The sequence below is a fragment of the Lacerta agilis genome, chromosome 8 (assembly GCF_009819535.1).
Source record: "Lacerta agilis isolate rLacAgi1 chromosome 8, rLacAgi1.pri, whole genome shotgun sequence".
In the NCBI taxonomy this organism is placed as follows: Eukaryota; Metazoa; Chordata; class Lepidosauria; order Squamata; family Lacertidae; genus Lacerta; species Lacerta agilis.
Window position 1 is genome coordinate 73981498 of NC_046319.1, and position 23226 is coordinate 74004723.

At 46.5% G+C, this 23226-nt stretch overlaps 1 protein-coding gene across 7 annotated transcripts in view; it reads left to right on the forward strand.

Moving 5' to 3' along the window:
* The window catches only part of POU2F2 (POU class 2 homeobox 2), a 102357-nt gene that overhangs the window by 40939 nt on the left and 38192 nt on the right, over positions 1-23226 (forward strand). Inside the window, exon 1 of one of the 7 annotated variants that reach the window (XM_033158309.1) lies at positions 2922-2998. The exons of the other annotated variants lie outside the window; for them this stretch is intronic. The gene's annotated coding sequence lies outside the window, so the exon portion shown is untranslated. Of the gene's footprint in view, positions 1-2921; positions 2999-23226 lie in introns of those variants that run through there. 7 annotated transcript variants of the gene reach the window in all.

A 23226-nucleotide genomic window follows, 5' to 3' on the forward strand; every position in this document is an offset into this window, starting at 1 on the left:
TTTTCTTTTCTGGGCCTGATAATATATAAGTGGTCAGCTGAGTGGGAGGCAGAGGCCCAGATGGTTGGACAAGCATCCCGTGGCTGTAGGATAGTTACACCATGCCCTCCTGCATGCAATGTGTGAATGTGTTTTTTTGCAGGACTGTTTGCCACTGGTATCTCTACACAAGGTTGTGCCTCCCTAGTGTCTTGTGGTCTGTTTACAGTAACACATACATCTGATTCATGTTTTTGCATGTGATTTAGGCTGTGATCTAGGCTGCTTTTTCATTTTTAGCATTACCTAGCTCCGTAAGTCAAATAAAAAACCCCATGGTAGATAGAATGTGCATTTCAAAATGCAATGTCTCTATTCAAAGAAATAATGTGTTTTGAAAAAGATTTTTTTTTAAGGTTAAAGAACATGCCTTTTTAGTGTGTTGCTTCTAGTTTTTAATGCTGTCTTTGGAAACTTTAAAGATCCATGTAGGTAATACTTTCATTTCACCAGTTTTGGTGATAGCATAAGGTTGCAAGCTTTTGAGCTAGTCAGAGCTGTTCTTCAGACAGTAGGCACCAGTCTTTGTAATATTAAGTGCCAGAAAGATGAGAAAGAATTTGGCAGTGATGAAAATTGCTATGATTTTATTTAAACTACCCAGATGTACCGGTATTGGGTGATATCCAGTGTTTGTCATACACAGAGTAGACCCGGTGAAATCTGTGGACTTAAGTATATTAGAAGAGTCCTTCTGGATCAGACCAAAGACCCAAATAAACCATTATCCTTTTCGCACAGTAGCCAGCCAGATGCCTATGGGAAACCTGCAAGCCCAACAGCACTTTTTCCAACTATGCTCCCCAGCAACTGGTACTCAGAGGCATACCACTTCTGATTCTGGTCGTACTACACAGCCACCATGACTAGTAGTCATTGATATCCTTATTCTCCATGAATTCATCTAAACTTTTTTTAAAGCCATGCAAGTTGGCTGTTACAGTAGGAAACTCTATCGTTGAACCATGTGAATAAATGTGAAGAAATATTTCCCTTTGCCTGTCCTGAATGCCAAGTCCAATAATTTCAATCATTTCTGCTTTGACTATGACTTGGATATCACCCAGTGCAGGATGGCAGAATTCGGAAAGGCACTGTAACTCAATAGGCAAGCCACCCCCAAGCTGACCCTGAGCCTCCACAGTGTATCTTGGATTCCGTTTCAGACTTGAGCATCCATTCCTATTGATGACTTTTGGGATTTGATTCAAACCCATGGAGAACTTCAGCTTTGAATCTTTCATTTGGCTAAACTTTGATTCGGGCTACATTGCTTTGGTAGCTGGGAGCTCGTTTAGTTTGCTTTGTGGGCTGATTAAAATCAAAGCAGGCACCTGTCAAAAAATCTGAGCACAAGTTATATACTGAATTCCCATATACCCAGTTGACACTGGCAAGTAATACATTTGCTAATAGCAAACTAGGCCCTCAATGAGTGTGGATTTCAAGGACAAAGTTTCTGAAAGGAAGGAAAAATTTCATGAATGTGCATTATTTTGGACTGAAATTTATTGTTTTATAATATAGCACACCATAAAGTGCTATGCAATCTCTACTTTACTGCCTAAGTACTTTAGAGGTTGCTCTTATTTCCATTTCATATATTGAGAACCTAAACACTAAAGCAGGTGGACAATAGCTTGTTTAGGATGTGCCGGTAGCAGTTGATGCATGTAGCCATTTTCATTATAAGGAGTGCATTGTGAAACCACCAAACATTTGGTGTTTTTTGACGTGGTGAGAGGCCTTGCATGAACGCTCTGATATGTATCCGGTCAAACTAGATATATAGCTATCTGTTTGACCAGAAGCTGGTCAGCTGAGTAGACCAGGCATGGGCAAACTCTGGCTCTCCAGATGTTTGGGACTACAATTCCCATCACCCCTGACCACTGGTCCTATTAGCTAGGGATGATGGGAATTGTAGTCCCAAAATCTGGAGGGCCGGAGTTTGCCTGTGCCTGGAGTAGACCATTCACATCACAGGAATTTCATGGCATCTTCCTCATGGTGATTTTTACAGGCCATTTTGGCCAAAAAGTCTGTGGTTGAGGTGAGTGCAAAACTCGGGTCTGTCATACCCACAGTTAATTGGTTCTTGTGGACATTGTATGTTTGCAAGTGCTTTATTTTTAACCATGCACAACTGATGGTACTAGCTTATGGTACATGCCTTTATGATGTGTGTATGAATGTCTGCCGCCAGATAACTGGGTTAAAAGAGAAAGGATAGGCAAACAGAGGAGGAGACACTAACGTCCATACTCAGGGGGTGTAACTGCTTAAACTTATAAAAAAAGGCATGGCTATATATGATACCTAAATCTCCTACTTCCTCTGCATGGGCAGATCTTTCCCTCTAGGCTCAGTAGCTTTGCTTAGAAGCCCTTGCAAATGGTCCTCTCTTAGAAGTGGGATGTTTGGTGAGATGGGACAGTCAAACTCATGTGGCACGGTGGAGATTCTGCGTGGGGTTATGTATGAGGGCAAGTGATGGCCATGGCACTGGGCTTGATAGTGTCTTCCCTCTCCTATGGTATCCGGGGCTGAATCGCCATGTCATTTCCAACACCTCTCGATCCAGTTGTGCTCAGATCCTGGGCGGAGCTTCTTCTTCTTACGGCACAGGCAGACAGGGATGTGCCCCTTGCTGGGTTGTGCCCTAGCTGATCCCAGACAATATGGACTCATAAGGAGCCTGGGCAAGGGGGATGGGAGATGATTAGTGCATGTGGGGGTATTTCTATACAGTGGCTGCAGGAGGGCCGGCTTGTCCTCTTCCCCCCTCCCCCCGCCTCCCTTTGCTGCCTCCTCCCCTCCTTTCTCCTCTCCTCGCCTCTGCTTTTTCCCTTAAATAATAATCATAAAAAGGTCAGCGGCAGGAGAGCTGCACACCCTGATTGGCCGAGCTCTGGGCCCTTTGTTCCAGCCGAGCCTCCGGGCACAGCCACGCGCCAGGGTCAGCAGGATTGGGGGGGGGGAGGAGGACAGGCCTCCCAAGGGACTGGCCATTGGTGATGGGAGGGGGGTCAGTGCTGAGGCTCATGTGTGTGTGTCTGTGTGTATGAAGGGGGGGGGGAGAGATGAGGGCAGGGTGTAAAACCTTCTCTTGCAGAGACAGCTTTTCCATCCTCCCTGACCCCTTAGCCTCTGCCTGCTTCTTTCCCTCTCTTTCTCTTGCTGTCTGTGTCCACCTTCCTCCACCCATATCCCTTTTTGTCTTTTCCTCCCAGAGAAGATCTCTGTGTGAGGTGGGTGCACCTTGAAGTCGCCCACACATATATGTGTCGACCTGGTGTCACTAAAAATTGTGCTGGCTTTGGGACGTAGGCCAGTGTTGCAGAGGGTGCACCTGTTTTCCCACTTCTACAATCCCCATGCACACCTTACACAGTTTTCACAACCTATTGGTAATACCCTGCCCTTCTGGCCTGTGTAAAGTGCCCTGCTCATCTCTAACACCGCCACGCTATGTTTCCCATTTCACCTGCCTTCCATATTGTACAAGCCTTTCCACTCTCCTTGTCCCCAGATCTTTCCCTTGTTCTTTTTTGCCTGAACGTGCAACCCTGCCAGCTGCGTCAGTTTCTCATCTCTTGAGTTCTTTCCTCTTCATTACAAATATTTTGGCTTTCATGCTTTTCTCTCCCCTTACCCTGGAATTGTTTCAGCTTGCTCTCCCTCACTCTTGTGCTGCTACAAATAAAGGTTTCTGGAAACCCTTATATTTAAGGGGCAACGCCTATTTCAGAACAGATGCAGCACCACAGAAAACACCCATATCTAGCCCCAAAGGGTGCCGTGTTGTTGACATTTTGCGTGGAAGCCGCCAAGTTGACCGAGCAAGCGAGAGACGACAATGCAGTGGCTGCAAGTTGTTTCAGGGTGATGGCTCACCCAGGATTCACCAGGAGCAGATATTTGCCTGCACCAATACTTTCTCCCACTGCCTTGTGCCTCGCTGACAGCACACCTTTCCCAGAGTCAGGAACGCACTTTGATCTCCGCATCTGGTTGCATTTCCCATCCTGCTACCTCTTCCAATTTTCTGCAGTCCTCCTTTCTGTTTGGCTTGGTGGGTCTCCTTCACCAGTTCTTGCAATTTTCACGTGCCTAAACTCTCCCTGTAGCTCCCTTTTTCTGTTCTTTTTTTCTCCTCAGCCCTGTCACAGGCTGGACACATGGGAGGTTAATTCTGATAGCTAAGGTAAAATGGCTGCTGTACTGATGTGAACAACAGTGGGCATGAGAGCTGTCACTAGGCTGGTGTGTTTACTAGTGGCAGTGAGAGCAGCATATGCACATTGCGCAACTACTGGGTTAGCCATACTCTGGTTTTGGACAGACTCGTGGTTTGTTTGTTTTTCGGCCGGCGTATTCTGCAACATGTTGTTGATGCAATAACAGTGCATTAGTGGTGGATTTACAAAGGACCATCCACACATTGTTCCTCTTTATTGAGTGTTCTGTGACACTTCCTCAATGCTGCCACATTGTTGCTACCTGGAGGGGCTATATTGCACAAAAGTGGGACAACGCCCACTCCAAACCCTAGAAAATTTGTACTATAAAAAGTTACAGGATTTCAGCGGTATATTACAGCAGGACATGCACTGATTGGAAATGAAGCAGTAATAATAATAATAATAATAATAATAATAATAATAATAATAATAATAATTTATTTTGTACCCTGCCCATCTGGCTGAGTTTCCCCAGCCACTCTAGGCAGCTTCACAAAAATTTTGCAGGTGCAAACAGTATTGAAATCATGTGTAACTGCCCTGATACCATCATGTGCCCGAATCATTATAAAAATGGTGTCCTGAGGGGCCTTCTGTCTCTTAGTTTCACTCCCCTCCCTGAACTGTATCATAGGGGATAAAAATAGTGGCCCGTCTTACAAGTGTTTTGAGAAAAAGTTGCAAAACTGTACCCAAATGCAGTGCTTTCCTTTCCCCCATAGCAGTGAATGGCTGCTCTTATAAAATCTGTCCTATAGAACTTGATGCAAATGTGTCTTAATGGTAGGATTCATGTAGATGCGTATTGCCAGAATCATCTACAAATTGCTGACATGTGTGAGATGAGTTGTGTGGACTTCCATGAAGCTCAGCATGCTGTGGGGGGTGAAGTGACTTGATTCACACAGTGTGTCCTCTGTGCATACATCCAATAAATTTTCTAAAACAAGAAAGGATCTAACTAGTCTAGACTATGTGGGCAGAAATTAGTTCAGGATCTTCTGGTAGATCTTTTGGTGATTTGCAGTATATTAGCAAGAGTTTCTGACTCCCAGTTGTTTTAAGAATAGCAATAACTAAAAAGCTTTCCACCTCCTTACCCTAATTACTTTGCTGAAACAAAAACGAGAGGTGGGTGGGTGTGACCGGCAGTGGGTTTTCATGTGAGTGGACTTATCAGATTGGTTCAGGTACTGATTGCAAATTCCTGGACTGAGCATACTGTATGCTCAGAGACACCCTGCTCCTCAGTTCTTACTGTATGTCTGCCTACCTGAGTTTCAGTTTTACACCAGCCTCTAGTTGGTGAACTTCAGGTAAAAAGCAAGCAAGCAAGTCTGAGGTCTACCTACTCCAGCTCTGGAGGAAATGGAAGGAATATGTGACTGCATGACTACAGATTGCATGGGATTCTGTGAGTACAAAACCACATACAATCCTTTGTAGAGATTCTTGCAGAACACGTGTGGCATGTGTGGGAAGGGTGGCTGTGCACTGTAGGCTGAGTCTCTTGGGTTGAGTATGTGCACAAATGGCTATTGGACAGCCGGTTGCCAATGCCACTTGCTGCTGGAAAACCATATGGAATGTACAAGGTGCTCTGGTGGAACCGCCTGTGCTTGCCGATGGTTGCAGAACAACTGTTGGATTATTGCATGGCTACATGTGCTGGTCTTTATGATAGAGTTGGTCGTGTGTGTGTGAATCATTGTGGGGTGACTGCATTCAAGTTTTTGGAAATACATGGTTTTGATTTAATGTGCCTCCAGATTACCTTATTGATGTGGCTAGCGAGTGTTTGCATTCTCACACTGTTGGAACCTTTTTTGCTCCAAACCATCCTCCACAAACTTACCCAATCCTGTTATGTCAGAGTGAAGTCCTTTGTGTATGAACAGCAGAACATTTTAGCAGCTTTGAGACAATGAAGTTCAAAATATGCTGTGCCTGTGAGTGTCAGCATATGCAGAAACACGCAGGCTTTAATTGAAGTGGGCAATTGAAGGAATAGTTGTTGCACAAATGACACCAGCCAGAACAGAAGAAGGCAGATGGATTTTCTGGGAAATTGGTGGCTTGCAACTCAAAGGGAGAAATTTGCAACAAAATTCCTGCTGTGGGTTTGCACATCACTACCGAGAGTGGGAAAAAGTATGGACTGCTTAGTAGAATAGAGTTCCCACGGCAAATAGTTATAGGGTTTTCTTCTTTGATTTCAAGTCAGGGACAGTATGGTCAGGTAGATAACATTGTGATTGTTTATTTACTAGGAAGTCATTATGACAGGTGGCCTCCACCCTGGGTTAGTTAGATCACTTTTGTCTTTGGCTCCTTCCATCATTGGCTCTGGCTCCACCCACCACCAGCATGTGGCCCCTGACAACTTACCCCTGAAGGAATGTGGCCCTTGACAGAAAAAAGGTTGATTTCCCCTTCATTTGATCATGAACTGGCTTTTATATCTGCATGCCTCTCTTCCTCCAGGGGACACATGGTGGGGGAAAGGTGTGCATGGTCCCTCTTGGCACATCTTTTGTCTCCATTCTCACATCATGCGCAAATGCCTCTTTTGCTTGAGCATCTGTGCACTGTGAGCCATAGCAGCTTGTCTCATGAGTGGCGCTGTGAATGTGGAATAGATGAAGACTGGCTTTGCTCGTTAAAAGTCCCGCATAAACGATGAGTGAATATAATTTCTATAATACCAAGTTGTCCCATATCGCAGCGTTGTGACCAAATGGGAATGGAGCACTTTGGGGAATTCAGGTAGTCGAGTGTAAGGCATGTAGTAGTAGTGTAAATGGTGCACTTAGTCTAATGGGTTGCTCTGCAGGTGGGCAAAAAGGAACAGCTTTTATGTTCCAGAACCCCTGTTCTTCTTCATAGACACTTTCCGCCCAATCCTATGCAGAGCCAAATCCCACTTAGCAGAGTGGAACTGTACTCTCAAATAAGCATGCGTAGGATTGCTGCCTTTGGGTGGATCTCCATGTTACGAAGCAGGCACAGCATTCTCATGTTTGCCTGGCAAGGCAAAGGGGGGGAAATGTTTGCAGGAGAAAATCCACCCATGGGGGCTGCTCAGCACTTCTTGCGCCTGTTGATTCTCTTCTGCAGAGATCTCCTGCTGCTTCCATCCTTTTCCATCCCTTCATCCCTTCCCAGTTGGCCTCTGGGAGCCTGGAGGGAAAATTGACTCATTTGCAGAGGGGGAAATCAACAGGTAGAGGAAAAACAACAAAGTGAAGTAGACGCACCCCCTGCTTTACCCACTGATTCTCCCTATAAGTGTGTTCCCTGCATTTGTATTACTTCAGCAAATTTAGTTTTGGTGGTACTGTGTGTTTTGCCTTCAGGTGAAACCACACCTGTGTTGGTACTATTCTTGTGACACATCCCAACCCTGTTGTAACCACTTACACGGACATGTAAAGGAGGGAAGTTAGGGAAGAAAGCTGCAGTGGAGGATGTTAAGACTTTGTACCTTGCCCATTAGATGGAAACAGCAAGGATTTATTGCATCAGTTGTTTAAAACATTTATATCCTGGCCCTTTCCATTACTATCAGAACCTCAGTGCAGCTTCCCAAAATCAAAACACTCTGCCAATAAAATCTGATAAAAGCCACAACTAAAATAGAGAGCATCGTCATTTGTCAAAAAGTCCAGGCAAAGAAAATTGTTTTTAATTCCTGTTGAAAGGGCAGAAGAAAGGATGGTAAATAATGTTTTTGAGGGAGGCATTCCACAGTCTGGAAGCCATCACAGAGAAGGCCCCGCCCCAGATCACCACTTGCCTAATCCTGGTGTGCCTGGAGCAGGGCTTTCAAAAACCATCTTATGGGCAGAAGGCAGGGATGTGTGTGTAGAAAGTGGGAAACTGTGAGGCAAATGCTCAAAATGTGGCTAGAGATTTGCTTGAAGGCTAGAAGGTTCTGCAGATGGCTTGTGAGGTTGACAGGTTTTGTGGCCAAATCATTGAAGCAAAGGGTCTCATTCACAGACGCAACTTCCTTGCCCCCCATGGCAACGGTTCTGTTTTTTCTGAAGTGTGGTTACCATTGATGCCTAATGACTAGCTGTGTAGGTGTGAAACAAGATTGCTGCAGTGATGAGCAAGATCAAGGGTGGGGAGTGGAGGGGAGGAAGGGGAAAGTTCCACAGCAAAAATGGTGCATATAAATATCTACAGCACCCTCGCCAGCCTGGTTTCCCCACCTGCCAATGTTTCGGACTACAACTCCTGGTCCATACTATCTGGAGGGCACCAGGTTGTTGAAGGCTGTTCTGCAGTATCAAATATTAGAATACCTTTGTTTGTAATGTGTTTGCTTTGAGAATCTGGTTTAATTTCAGCGACGTCCAAGTAAAACGTACCTAGTATTGCAGGCTAATGCTAGGTTGGGGGAACCTGTGGGCCTGCTCTGTCAGCATGGATGATGGCCAGGGTCTATGAGAGCCCAACTGGGATCGTGAGGGACTCAAATTCCCAACTCCATGGTGCAACAAATCAGGTGGTTCTTCTGGAGGTAGTTAAATTGTTACTCAGGAAGGGCGAATTAGCACAGGCGTGGCTGTAACTCACTCTACAGGTCAAGGAAAGGGGAGTGCAGAAATAGTGTTATGGATATACAATTGGCTTTGTTAGATCCAGGTCTAAAGCCTTCTCGGCCATGAGCCACACTGAGTGACCTTGGGCTCGTCATTGGCTCTGTTGGCACACCACAGTAAGCAAAACAATGACTTACTATGACAAACCAAGCATGCTCATGCACAGGAAGAAAACAGTGTCCTCTTCACTACTCACCTGTTTCTGCTGCCGCCACGCTGCTAGGTGCTAAGCCATGGTTTGGCACAGCATTACACCACAGCCTGGGCTCATGGTTTGCTTCCTCTAAACAAACTCTGAGCAGTAAGCCAAAAACAAACTTTGGTTGCAGCTCATGGTTTCTTTTGCAAACCACCCTGTGCTCCTTGGAGGATGGGCAGGAAACCAATGTAATATATGGAAAGGATAGAACATGGGTAGGCCCAGTCGCCTTCTCAATCCGGCCCGCGGACGGTCTGGGAACCAGCATGTTTTTACATGAATAGAATGTGTCCTTTTATTTAAAATGCATCTCTGGGTTATTTGTGGGGCCTAGGAATCCATTCACCCCCCCCCAAAAAATGTAGTCTGCCCCCCACAAGGTCTGAGGGACAGTGCTGAAAAAGTTTGCTGACCCCTGGGATAGAACATTGGCGGTGTTATGCAGACCACCACTGGAAGGTTCAGGCTGAAAAGATCTTAGTGAAGAAAGGGTAAACTTAAGCCACAGCTCTTTGGATGTAAGGCCTGGAAGTTTGAAATGCTGGATTTGAACATTTTTGTGTCTAAAAAACACATTCAGTGGTTTATTTTTGTTTATTTTTTGAATAGGGGAATATATTTTGAAGTAAGGCATGGAAGCCGAAGGCAAACCACACTGGCTCTATCTTGTAGCATTCTTGAGTCATGCAAGAGCGTATGTGGGCATCAGCTACAGAAGGTGTGTGTGTGGGGGGGTATGCCCTCCAACTCTACTCTCACCAGAGTCTTCATGCATTTTGCTGAATATGCTTAGAATCATCCTTGTGAGGATTGTGATTTGGGAACCCTGCATGCAGAGGATTCCTGATTGTAAGAAGGTTTCATCGTGTGTTCAGCCAAACATGCAACTAATCCCATGGTGTGTGTGTGTGTGGGGGGGGTATGTAGTAAGTGGGGATGGGGATAGAGACAGGGAGTACTAGTCCAGTTGCTTTTACAGTTGTCTGCTGCAAATGAACCTGGTGGTGGTCTGCCAAAGCCACACCACCCTTGCAGTACTGAGGGCAGGGCTAGGGCCAGGACCTCCATAGTCCTTTGAAAAGGCTGAAGAGGGCTACTGACTCACTCTTTGTGTTGGCAAAGGGGGCCAGATGGAAAGCTTCAGGGTGTCAGATTAAGTTCCTGGGCCACCAGTTGTCTACCCCTAGTTTAGAACTTTGGAATCTGACACTTTGGGAAGTTTCGTGGTTAAGAATCTTGGAGCTGGAACGTTTTCATGCTGGTATGTTGGGAGTGGTGGGTGGGAGGGCCACTGTGAAGAACTGTGGAGTTTTGAAATGCTCCCGTACAAACCTTAATGGTAAATCATTGGATTATCTGATGTAATTTGGGAACGCTTTATGACTCAGAAACAATGAAGAAATACTTTAAAAAAACAAAACCCATCAGGCTGTTAAAATCTCTGTTTTTTAGTAGCTCAGATGTAGGTTTTTGCTTCTGTAGACAGGAGATCCCAATGTAAGGGGTGACATGGATCATTAAGAGGCTCTGACGCTGAGCTGCCACCCCACAGGTGGCTTTGCTTGGTTGGCACTAGGGGCGGGGGTCTAGGCAACCCCCCCACCCCAAAATCATTCCTGCCTATGCCTGTTCTAGACTACAGCATGTTATTTAAACACACACCCCATACTCAGTTATTGTGTGAAGCTTTAATCCTCTTTACATTACACAATGAGGTTAGATCATGTGGGTTCCTAGCTGCTGTATTAAGAGAGGGACAAAATAAAGGACCCAGGTATGAAATGGAAAGAAAGAAAGAAAGAAAGAAAGAAAGAAAGAAAGAAAGAAAGAGCAGATAAGCGATTGATCAAGCTGAGGTTTAGAGAGTGATCACATTTACACACGCTCTTTCCTGCTCTCTCTCTCTCCCCTCATCATCATTTAATGAGGTCGGAAGTGGAGCTGCTTAATGAAGTTTAACAGGGTTTTAATTACTGGCAACTCAGAGCCTGCTCTAGTAGGACAGGGCCTGGCCGCCAGCAGGAGTGATGGGGGGGGGGTGCTGCTTCCTTGCCAGCCTTAGAAAAAAGGCTGGATCTTGGGCAGCCGGCAGCGGGGGGGGGGGGGAGGTGGAAGCACTGGTGGGAGCCCCAACTTTGCTTCTTGCTTCCCCCTCCCCTTAAGCAGCACTTACTCTATGGCTGGGAGGCTATTGCTGCGGCTCTGCTTTCGTACCCCCTTTTTCTCCCCACATATTGTCAGTTGGGGGTCAGTTTCTGTCAGGACCGAGCACCTGGTGTTCAGTGGTTGCCTTGGAAAATCCAGAGAATGGGAACTAGCAGGTTTAGGGAGGTGGGCTTTGCTTGCAGCCCAAAGTCAAAGGGAAACTGCTGGTTCATTGGGCTGGGAAGTGGATCTGAGCAGGGTTGCCACCTTTTCTTCTGGTTGCTACTCCTGTGCATTTCATGGCAACCTGATATGTTGAAATATAGCAGGTGAAGCTTCATCTGGTATAGCGATGAGTGTTAGGTAGAGCTGCAGGTGTTGTGTGTCAGCCTGCTTTTAGTGGCATGGGAGCAGAGCCAGGAAAAGGGGTGAGGAGGAGATGGCAACCATAAGCCCAGAGAGTTGTGTGCCTTCCCCCCCATGTCAAGGACGGAAGGTTTGTTTCCTGCTGCATCTGTTCCTCACACATATAAGGTCTGAGTTGTATCCAGGTTCTGTCTGACATGAGTTAGAGTTCACTTTATATGGCTTTCTGTGTGGAGGGTTGTTCTCCTAGTGGTTAGAGCAGGTGTGGTGTTTCCTCCCTTCCACCCCAAGACAGAGACATTAGAAATCTTCCTTTTCTGGCATGGGGTGGGGTGGGGGGAGAGATAGGACTACCCCCTTTGTTGTAGGAGGGGGCTTTGCCTTGACCCCCCCGACCCTACTCTCGACCCCCTGAGGGCTCAGCGTCCCCACCTCGCAGCATGGCTCCTAGCGGCCGACGCGGGCCTGACGGACAGGTCTGGCAATCGGGCAAATTGTGTGGAGGAGGTGGAGCATGAGGCCCAGTCGCCGAAAGCCAGCAAGGGCCAGCGCCTTGCAGGTCCTTGTCTTGGCACAGAGAAACCTCACTATCACATGTACATAGGGAATTGGGTGCATATGCTCCACTGGCAGAAGCACTTATGTGTTGGCTGGCATGGCCATCCACCCTCCAGGTCTCGGTGTCCTTTGCAAAACGGGGCACAGATGCATTTCAGTGCAAGGGTGTGTCTCCTCTTGAGTGCATTGTGTGACGAGTGCCTACAGATGAGACTGGACATGGGGAGAATTTGGGCAATGGGCACAGGCTTCAGGGGAGGACAACCCTGTTAAGTGGCTGTCTTAGGTGGTAGATGTGGGAAGTCACCAAAGGTGGCAGAGTGACAGGGAAATCTGCTGGCACCTTGGTCCAACTGAAATCAAATGTGAGTCCTCTTACACAGCTCCTGTTCCTTTAAATGAGGCTGTGCTGGAGAACGCCCCAATGGGTTGCAGGCCCCATGCTAATCCACGGGTTTTACATGGGTGTCATTGGCCCACTGACTTCAGTATTGTCTACACTGACTGGCAGCGGCTCTCCAAGGTTTCAAGCAGGGGACAATCTCAGCCCTATCTGGAGACACCACAGATTGAGCCTGGGACATTCTGTAGGCCAAGTAGATGTCACTGAGCTATAGCTTGGATTTTTAGACTTTGGACTTCATGGTCTTCTCCTATAATGATGGGGGGAGTTATTTAGCTGGTAATGCTTCACTTACTTTGATATGTGGCAAGCAGACCCTGCTGCATCTGTAGGTACTCTTGTGCACTTCTGCCTCTGATGGTGTTACTGGACCCACCTCGGTTTCCCATGGTTCCCATGTCTCCATCTTTCCTTTTCTGCTGTGTTTTGTCCCGGGCTGAAAAGAAGGAAGTGGCTGGTGGCTGTGATACAATTTGTAAAGTACTTTGCAGCCTTTGTAATCTGCACATCAACAACCATGTGAGATGGGTTGCCGCTCTTCCCATTGTACAGCTGGGAAACGAAATTGAGAGAAGAGGTGCTTGCTTGAGATCATGTTGTTGTGAGCCTGTTTTAGGGGTAACACCTGAACCCACAATAGGCAACAGAGAGGAAGCCACCTTTTCCCCAAACCACACATTCTGCCTGCTGGCTCCAGTGTTGTGAACAGCCTGCCATTGCGATTGCAAAATTCTTTCGGGGAGAGGTTTGAGGCCCAGGGTGGGTGGGCAAAAGCAGAAGGTGGGCAGCTGATATTAATATTAATTCTGCTGCAGTATGTCCTGGGTGCTGGACAACAGGGAAGGGCAGGCCTTAGACTTATGAGATCTACTTTGCATTTTACTAGCAGCCGCAAACCCACCTTTTGCAACCAGGTGCAGAAGATGTAGAATTAAAGAACATGGTGCCTCTGAACAACGGCTGAGCAAATGGATTTCTTTTTGAGTTCCAGAACTGAGCTGAACTCCCAGTCCTTCCACACAAAAATCTGTTCCTAGTGACCCCAAGCTTTGTTAATTTCAGCAGTTCAACTGTGGGAAGGGGGGCTCATTTTGTCGTTGCTCTTGTTAAATAACTGGGAGCCAGAAACACTTGCTGATCTACTGCGAAAAGCCTGTCAGTAGATCCCAATTTATCTTCTGCTCACTCTTGCTGTACAGTACAGAGCTTTCAACCTACTGTAGAGTAAACCAATGTGTTGTAGTGGATTTGGATGTAGGAAACCCAGTTTCAAATGCCTACTCAGCCACAAAACTCATTGGGCAAGATTCTATGGGCTTGTCCATACTACACAAGAGTGGAATGTGCATTTGCACCTACCTGTCTCCTCATTAATGTTGGCGGGTGTCCAACATTATGTCCTCCCCACCCTAATGTTGTGCAGGACCTTCCCCCAACCCTTTAAATTCATGGTGCTTTTTGTGTTTTTTGTTCCTGTGTATTTTAGACTTTCTAAGGATTGAAAAACAACACCCTGCATTTAAATGGGAAAGGTGTGAGAAACACTGGCATAGGGAGAATGTCATGTGACTGCACCCTTGCACTAATGGGGAGACAGTCACAAATTCACATTTTGTTGTGGTGTGGACAAGCCCTCTCTCTGAGCTTAAGCTGCCTCACAAGGTTGTTGGTGAGGATGGGGATGCTGTGTGCACCAATACAGTCTGTGTACACCCTCCCATTTACTCTGCATCCAGTGGCCCCCCCCCACTGGTTTGGGAAGTGGTCTGTGCACAATGTTAGACACAATCCACATTTACCCTGCTGATTCTTACGAAAGACTGCATTTTGATGCGTTTCCTTCCAAACCGGCTTTGATCCGAATTGAGGCAAAGAGCGGTCTTTCAAGCATGTAATGTGTACACACAGCCACACTTGTTGGGAAGGGCAGGAGGTGAGTTTGAGGGCTGGCTGATGTCTTGTGAGGACGGAGTATAGGGAAGACTCAAGTGGAAAGACGTGGACCTAGGGAAATGCTTTGAAGACAAAGGGAGGCAGAAGGTGGAATGTGGAGGAAAGAAAGAAAGAAAGAAAGAAAGAAAGAAAGAAAGAAAGAAAGAAAGGTTTATAGAGAGAGAGGAGGTGTATAGTTGAAGGCAGAGGAATACATGTAGCACTAGGCATTAGGGGAACGGGAGATGGAGAAGGAGATAAAGGTGCCCAAGATCAGTTACGTAGGAAGATGGAAAAGGGGGTTTAGGGGAGAAGAGACAGCATCAGACTCCTGGGCAAATACGACTTGTGGAGAACATTGTGGTAAGCTGGGTGGGTTTGCTAAGAAAGCAGAACTTGGCCTAGCCCCCGTCCGAGAAAGGGATTCAGCTCTTGACCTTTGGGGGCTGTTCCCAGCTCTAGGAGAACGAATGGGGTCTTCAGTGGACTAGCTAAACCCATGGGTTTGTGGCACAGTGTGGGGCTAGAGAGAGGGGTAGGGATTAGGACTTGTGCTGCTGCTTCCAGCTCAGCCATTGTATTTGTGTGACCTTGGCAGGGAGTCTTCCTCCCACCTGCACTGTTGAGGATGGCAGTGGAGGTACCTGCCTCTTTGTAAGCGGCTTCTGGAGGCCAGAGAGAAGGGATTTTGGTCACCTCTTGGTTCTTGGTCCAGGTTTTAGTTTAATGGTGTAAGGTGGGGGGGGGGGGAGAGAAGGAAATAAGTCCAGCTGTTCCCCCAGGTTTTGCTGCGGTTATTGCTTTTTTTGTTGTTGAAAAAAATTATTATTACTATTATAGCTTTGCCAAGGCATGCTGAGAACTGCGAAATCGTGACACAGAGAGAGGGAGAGGAGAAAGAGAGAAAGACTAGACAGGGTGGGGATGTCACCTGCCCCCCCTACCATTCCACCACCACCCCCCAGTCTGCTGCAACGCAGAAACCAGGGAATGGAATAGGAAAGAAAATGAAATGCGTCTGAAGCGAGGAGAAGGGAGAAATCGTCGGGTGGAAAAGGTGGGGGGGAGGGCGAGAGAGCCAGCGAGTGAGCGAGAGGCCTGGCCCTGCCGTAGCTCCAGCCCCCCTCTCTCCCCCTGCACAGTATCGATCGGCAGCCGTGGCTCGAAACCATTTTCATTGTCAGGCGCTTGGGCTGACGGATGCCCCCCCCCCCACAAAGCGCAGCCGCTGGGGGATGGGAAGGGATGCTGCAGCTTGGGGGCTGGTTCCCCACGCCCCATCATATTAATCCTATTTATCATCCCTGCTTCAGTTTTATCCCTCCAAAATAATATCTCACTGCAAATTCCAGTGTCCCCTATTCCTATTCCTCTCCCTCTCCCTTTCTGCCCCCTGCCCACCACCCTTTCTTTTCTTTGTAGTTTGTTGAAGGGGACCATTGTTCATCGGAAGGCCGCCCCCCCACGTTTCTCAAATTTCCCTTATCATAGGGGGCATACTCCAGATCCTTTAACATGGATTAGTTACCCCTTAACACACATTAGATATCCCTCCTTACTCGCAGCCAGGACCGTTAAAGAGAGGCAAAGAGGACGGGATTTCTTTTTCACCTTTTCGATATACACTTATGGGTTAAATGTGATTCTTAGTGGTATTGGGGGGTGGCGTGAGCATGGGTCTGGGGTCTGGGAATAATTCCCAATTTACTAAACCCATATCAAAATTGAGGAAAAGTCCCAGTATATGTACCACCTCCCCCCACCATGTATTGCCAGGCGTTGTTCTGTCCTGATCGCAGTCCGAGTGAGAATTATGCATAGTTTAACTGATGGTTTATCGTGCTGGACCATGTATAGGGATTCACATGCTGGATCATGACTTGTGTCCCAGACTGGGGTGACAGAAGGGAACAGAAGCTTTGTGGGGATTTAGAACAGTTTCTGAAACATTTCATAAGGAGAAATCTGGAGATACAGGTATGAGTGGAAGGAGAAGGGAAATACTCAAGTGTGTAGTTGTATACCATGCACATACAGAGGAGGTGGCCTGTGTTCTGTGGTAGCTATTCTCTCACAATCCCAGTTACAAAACATGGGCCGATGCAACCATTTTTTGGCAAATTTGTGATTAGAAGCCCAACTGACTTCTCAGCAGGACGAGAGGATTGTATGATCATTCCAACCCCATCTCCAGATCACCTCTCCTTCATCCTCAGAAAGGTTCCAAGTGATCCAGAGGCTGAGTTGTTGAAATGGGTGTTGAAATAATCCCATAAGCATGCTCCGTCATGTAGCAAAGGGAGCTCACTTTGGCTTCCCACATCGCAAATGAGCAATAAAGCAGTTGCGTGAATCAGTTCTGATGCGTGCTTCTACTTTCACATGCAGGCATATGTATTAAGCCACACTCCTTATTCATTATCCTATATTCTTTCATGTTTAACTCCACCATCATGTGCACCTACTCATTTGTGTACACGTCATCCTGAACATGAATCAATGCTTCATCTCACATGCTTGTGCCTTATAATTTTATTTCTGGGCTTTTTCACCCTAGCTTTTCTCCCCATAAATCTACTAAAAACACACTTTTACACTTGAATACTAACTGGCATACATTCTCTCTGTGTGTGTATGCCTCTCTGCTTCACAGGCGCTTCAGTTCAGCTTGATGATACTTTTTAATTGCAGGACAAAGTATAAATAATCAAAATGAACTTCAGAAGCAGAAAAGGCTTGTGTCCCCCACCCCTTTCCTACACACGCTCACACAAACATTCAATTTAAATTGTCATTCATGGCCCATTTCTGCTTGCATCTAAATAAAGTTTCACCATCTTTGTAGCACATCTTCATACAGGAGTTTCCTGCATTTTCAATCAGCTAGCAGAGCTACTCAATAGTAAGCACCCCAAGCTGCCATTACAAACATCAGCACAAATGCATGCCTGAATGAATAAGGAGGATCCTTTCCCCCTTTTGAAAAAGTGATGTTAGATACCGAGCATTTAAAATGGTAGAGTTGGAAGGGACCCCGAGGATCATATAATCCAACCCCCTGCAATGCAGGAATATGCAGCTATCCCATATGGGGATCAATTCTGCAACCTTGGCATTATCGGCACCATGCTCTAACCAACTAAGCCATGAAGGACTTGTTTAGACGAGGGCACAGCATTGGCACATAACTGAAAGCATGTGAAGCAATGCAGGAAGAAAGCATGATTTCGGGGCAGGAGGGTTTGCATAGCATTCTGCTGCATGGACTTTGCTTCCTGCCCTGAGTCCATGATTTCTCCCTGATCCACTGTGGTCTACCTGGGCCTTTGGCATGTTGTTACCATGGGGCATGCAATTTGCTTGGTGTGGCTGATTTCTTGAATCCCTGCCCTCTAAACTCAGATATTTAGAGGTAGCTTTGGGCTTTTTTAGCGGTGCTAGAACAGGCACTTTGCACATGATCAGAATCAAGCTGCATTACTGAGCCTAGGCATTGAAACAAGAGTGCTGAGCTTTGGCTCTGATTTGACCAGGGGATTATCCACACCGAAGCAAAATGTGGATCCTGTCTTGTTGTCCCGGACCTTTCCTCCTTTAAGTGCAGGGTTTTTCAGTTCTGGGCTTTTTGGACTTTCGAAGAATAGGGGGGGGGAACCATCAATTTAAAGGGGAAATGTCCAGGACAGCACTGGGATGGGAAGAGGATGTCATGTGGACGCCCCTATATTAATGGGGAGAGAGGCAGGTGCAAATCCACATTTTGGTCCTGTGTGGAAAAGCCCTTTTTAAAATCACCCCTCTACACACATTCCACAACTACAGCTGCAAATATGCTCACAGAGTTCATTTCCTTGCAATCAGTGATGGCTATTTATAGTGCGTAAAATAAATGAAGTGCCACACAGAAATTAAAAATGGTCCAAAAGCTTCTGGTGTAATTGTTGGCAAGGCACAGATGGGAAGGAGACAAGAATTTATTTATTTTTAAGGCATTTATACAAATGTGGTGATTTGACACCCCCCCCCCCGTGCTTTCTCCCTTATATATTTTTAAAAGATTTATAATAACAAAAGAGATATCAAAGGACAAAAAAAGCAAGAGGAGGAGTATTTTAAAAGGAAAAAATCAACCGAATAAGACCACATAGGAAAGAGCTATCCCAGGTTGTGTACACATTACCAGTTAAAAATTCTGCTAAGTGGTTCTTTTTCTCTATTCAGATTGAAGCTGCTTTGGGGGAAAACACATCAAAACGCAGTATTTCATAAGAAACGACAGGAGAGATATGGATTTTGGCTAATGTTGTGTGTACACCATTTCCCAAACCAGCAGTGGGAGCGCACTCGGAGTAGAGTAAACGGAAGGAAAAGATGATAGCAAAATCAAAACATTCCCTTCCGTCCCAGCTACACACATTTTTAAAGACCATCCCTACGGCTGCTGATTTATCTGCACACTTGGTTCTACATGTGCAGGGAGGCTGGAGCTGGTGAAGATCTGAGTGCTTTGGGAAACTGGAAACTAGCACTAATGTGTTGAGGAAGGTTTATTGGACATAAGGCATGTATGACACATGTGTGATTAAGGCAGAATTTAAGGAGAACAAACAGTGTTTGCTGTTGCAAAAGGAGAGAGAGAGATACGAGTGTGAAAGTGCAAATAGTAAAAATGTGCTCACGATATGGACTCTGTGTGTATGTGAAGAAGCAAACGGCTATGAAAAAAGATGGGGACAGAAATGTGGACAGCCAGAATAGGAGTGTAAATGCAGAGAGCTATAAACACACAAGCAAGGTGGAATAGAGTTATCCTTCCAGTTTTGCTCACATATAGTGCATTGCAGGGGGTTGGACTAGATGACCCTTGGGGTCCCTTTCAACTTTACAGTTCTGTTATTCTGTAACCAAGTCTTTTTCATGTATGCCTCACACCCTAACTACTGAAAGCATTCACTTCTATGCTATCTATGGAGCTTCTGAGATTTCATCAAGTACTTTCAATTCTGTCTTTGCAGCAAAACAGTCCAGAAAGTTGCAGTTTTTAAAACAGGTGAATGTTAATATTATCTGAATGCCCAAATCTGTGCCCACAATTTCTGCAGATGTCGTATGTGGTTGCAGAACAGGGGGGCATATACGTTCCTGCCTACAGTGCTTCAAGGTTTGTAGCTAGTTCACACAGCTATTTCTGGTTTGGTTTTACACAGTGAAATCCCAACACGAACCACACAATGCTGCTCAAAGTTGGCAAGACTAGGATGTGTTGGATTGTGATTCAGACATAACATTGGCTAGAATCCATTTTTGGTATCTGCCAATGCATTCACATGGTCATGCAGGTGTGTGATGAATGACAACCACCTAGTTTGTGAAGGAGACATGTGAAAAGGTCTGAAGAAATTGGTAAAGAAATAAAGGTTACCTCAGGATGAAAAGTGATACTTGCCTTATATCAAGTGGTTGTATGAATGCATTGAGGGAGGGACTGTGACTCAAAGGGACCCAGATTGAATCCCTAGCAACTCTCATCAACCCTGTCCATTGGCCATGCTGATGGGAGTTGTAGTTCAGCAACATCTGCACCTTTGCCCTAAATGGCTCCTTCTCAAGCCCAGAGGCCAAACTGTTTCCTCCAAGACTGAGAAGATCCATCAGGGAATGCCAGAACTCAACCCTCTCATTTTTTAACTCGGGTGACTCCTTGTATGACCTGTGAAAAATCCCCGTTCTGCACAAATATTAAAGTACACATTGGCTTCCTTTGCCTTTTATATTGCACACATGCCTTGGAAAGTGCCTCTGAATTCTGCCTTTCCAGTGCCAAGGGGCCTGAATGCAGTGAAGGATTGGACTTCTCTATCTTTAACCAAGGAGCGGGTTGTCATGCAGCGGGTGGGGGAAAGTTCATTTGCCAAAAGAAGTCATAGTCAGGTTATTTACATGCCACTTTTTCCACAACTACATCAATGCTGAAAGTGGTTTGTGTAAAAACATTCAAAAACAGTTAACATAAAAGGAAAGTCTAAATAAGTAATACAATAACATAATGAAAAGTATAATATAGCTACAATGCTAAAAACAACAACAACCCAGTACGGTAATTTAAAATACATCAACATTTAAGAGAGCATACAGCTCACCAATAGATCAAGGAAAAAATATCAATGACTTCACATCCAAATGTAACATCGACACACTTTGCAGTGCCAACACCCCTTTTTATACCTCAGCCTAAAAGGCCAGTAAATCCTCTCAGAGTTGTTCTAGCACCAGCAGCCTCTGCAAAGGGGCCATAATAGAGCATTACTTGCCCTTGTGAATTCTGTTTCAATTTTTACCTTAACTTGGCTGTGGTGGATGCACAGCCTTTCCAAAGTGATGGAGACCATGTACCTGTGTGGCACAGCAGGGCAGGACTCAGAAGTCACATACACCATCACCCTGGTTCTTCTGCACGATGTGTTCTTCCAGTTCTCATGGTCCTTTTACAGTAACTCTGAGCTTGACATTTCCACCACTTTTTGTGTAGGAATCCACTGCCTCCTTAACCCGGACACCTCCAGATTGCAGGTTTTGGCTTATAGCAAGCAATGGGCCTAAATGTTGTGTACAGTGCTTGTGACAATTTGTCCATGGAATGTTTTAGTGCTGAAGTTCTCTGAGGGTAAGTTCTAAACATTTTCCCTCTCTTCTGATCAACTCTTTAAAGGTGCAGAAGTCCCACCAGCTCCTCTTTTCAAAGTGTGCCAAATGTGAGCCACACTCACAAAGGGATAATTGAGTGGATGCAGCGAGGCTCCTGATTATTCCTTTGCCAGGGTGTGCCAGAGTTAAATTTGGTGCCTGATGCAAGCAACACTACTTCAGCTGGGGTTGGGTGATTTGCCCATGCACCGTGGATCAGCCCCACCCATCTGTCAAACGTGGCTAATGGTTTCAGGCACAATTTTACCCTGAAGAGGTTCCCCAGCCCTGTTTCAAAGGTGCATGAGCTCTCTTTCCTACTTCACATCTGGTTACCTTAGCCTTAATCCAAGAATGTGGATTCTGTGGCACTCCTGACATTGTATTCCAGCAACTTCCATCATCCCTGACTGGGCCATGTTGGCTGGGGCTGATGGGAGTCAGAGTACAACAATATCATTTCCCCCTTCTTTGCCTTTATCTCCAACGTGAAGCCATGGTGTGTGTGTACTTGGCTTTATAAGACACACACTCTGCACATGCTCACAGGCAATTCCTTTGCCCCTGCCTTGTGGCCTGTCAAAAAACAAAACCTGCCAATTGAGCAAAGATATTAATGCGGATACTGTGAACAGACTGGAGACAAGCAGGGCCTCTTGCTTGCGTTAATGTCCTCTTGTCAACACCCTCTGGTCTAAGAAACATGAAGATGTGTCCCAAGAGAAGGAGCTTAAGGAGGGGAAAGACCTCTCTGTAGGACAGAACAGCCAAGAAGGCCTCAGGCCTAGACCTAGGGCTAGGGTTGCCACTGAAATTTCACCTGAAGCAAAATTCGAGGCAAACATGCATTGTGTTCCTCCGGAGGTGAAACACCCAAGGGAACTCAGAAGGGCACCGATGAGACGAACAACGTTTCACGGTGATCTTTTGCCACCACATTTCATTCAAAGTGAAATTTGGAGCTTGGAAATTCCGGGGTTTCTCCTCAGGCGAAACGCCTGGGGAAAAATCTCAAGAAAGCTAGAAGTTTCGACACAACCAGCAAAATAATATAGATAACAATCTGCAGCAGAGGTTTGAATACCCCCGTGCCACGGACCCAGGCTTCGTTAGAGGAGTGCACCTGCAAACATTTGTGTGGAAATTGCCATCCGCCTGTATAGGCAAGGGGAGAGATAGTAGTGAGCCACAGACCCCCTTCTTCTCTCCCTGCACCCCACCCCATAACTTGTCGTGCCTTCTGCCACCTCACCCCCCCCCCGGAACCTGCCCCATTCCCTGTACTTCCCCCCCCCCCCGCCTGCTGCTCCCCTCCCCCGCCCTGCTCCCCCGGGAGCGCACTCTAATAATGTATTTGATCGACTGGCGGCCGCGGACAAGCGATTATTGTCTTGTAGGGAGTCAAAAGTATTGATCGGGGGAGAAATATGAGCAGCGCGATGGAGCCGGCGCGTCACATACAATAACCACAGCCCCGGGGGAGCGCCCGCGACACCGGCCGTCTCCTCTCATTACCGCCCGCCTCAGCCAGCCGCGGGGACAGGGAGACAGGGACCGGGCAAGGCGACTCTGCTCTTGCCCCTCAATGCTGACCCATAGGCCTATTGCTATTCCAGCCACAGGTTCCTCATAGACGGCACGGGTTGTGAGCTGGGGAGGGGGGGTAGGGAGCATGGCTGGCTCCTTAATGAATCTCTTTGCCCTCCTGAACAGCTTGGCTGGTGTGTCGCAGTCACAACCTGTAGCTCTCCTCTCCAGCAGAAAGAGGTCCCAATACTCGAGGTGGCCTGGAATCTCTTCTGACCTGAAAGTCTGAGGATCTAATCCCAGAGATGTGGTGAGATTGCTCTGTACATGTTCAGAGGCCCTCTGAGCTAAACCTTAGGTCAAAGGAAAGCCTGCCTGTGACCACATTCCCAAACTGGTGCACATCTCACAACTTTGATACCCTAGTTTGAGGGCAAACTTCAGCCTTCGTCTTGTATCCTGCATCAATGCATTGGCATCCCACTGTCTAGCAACTGCTGCTGACCTAACTCACAGTGA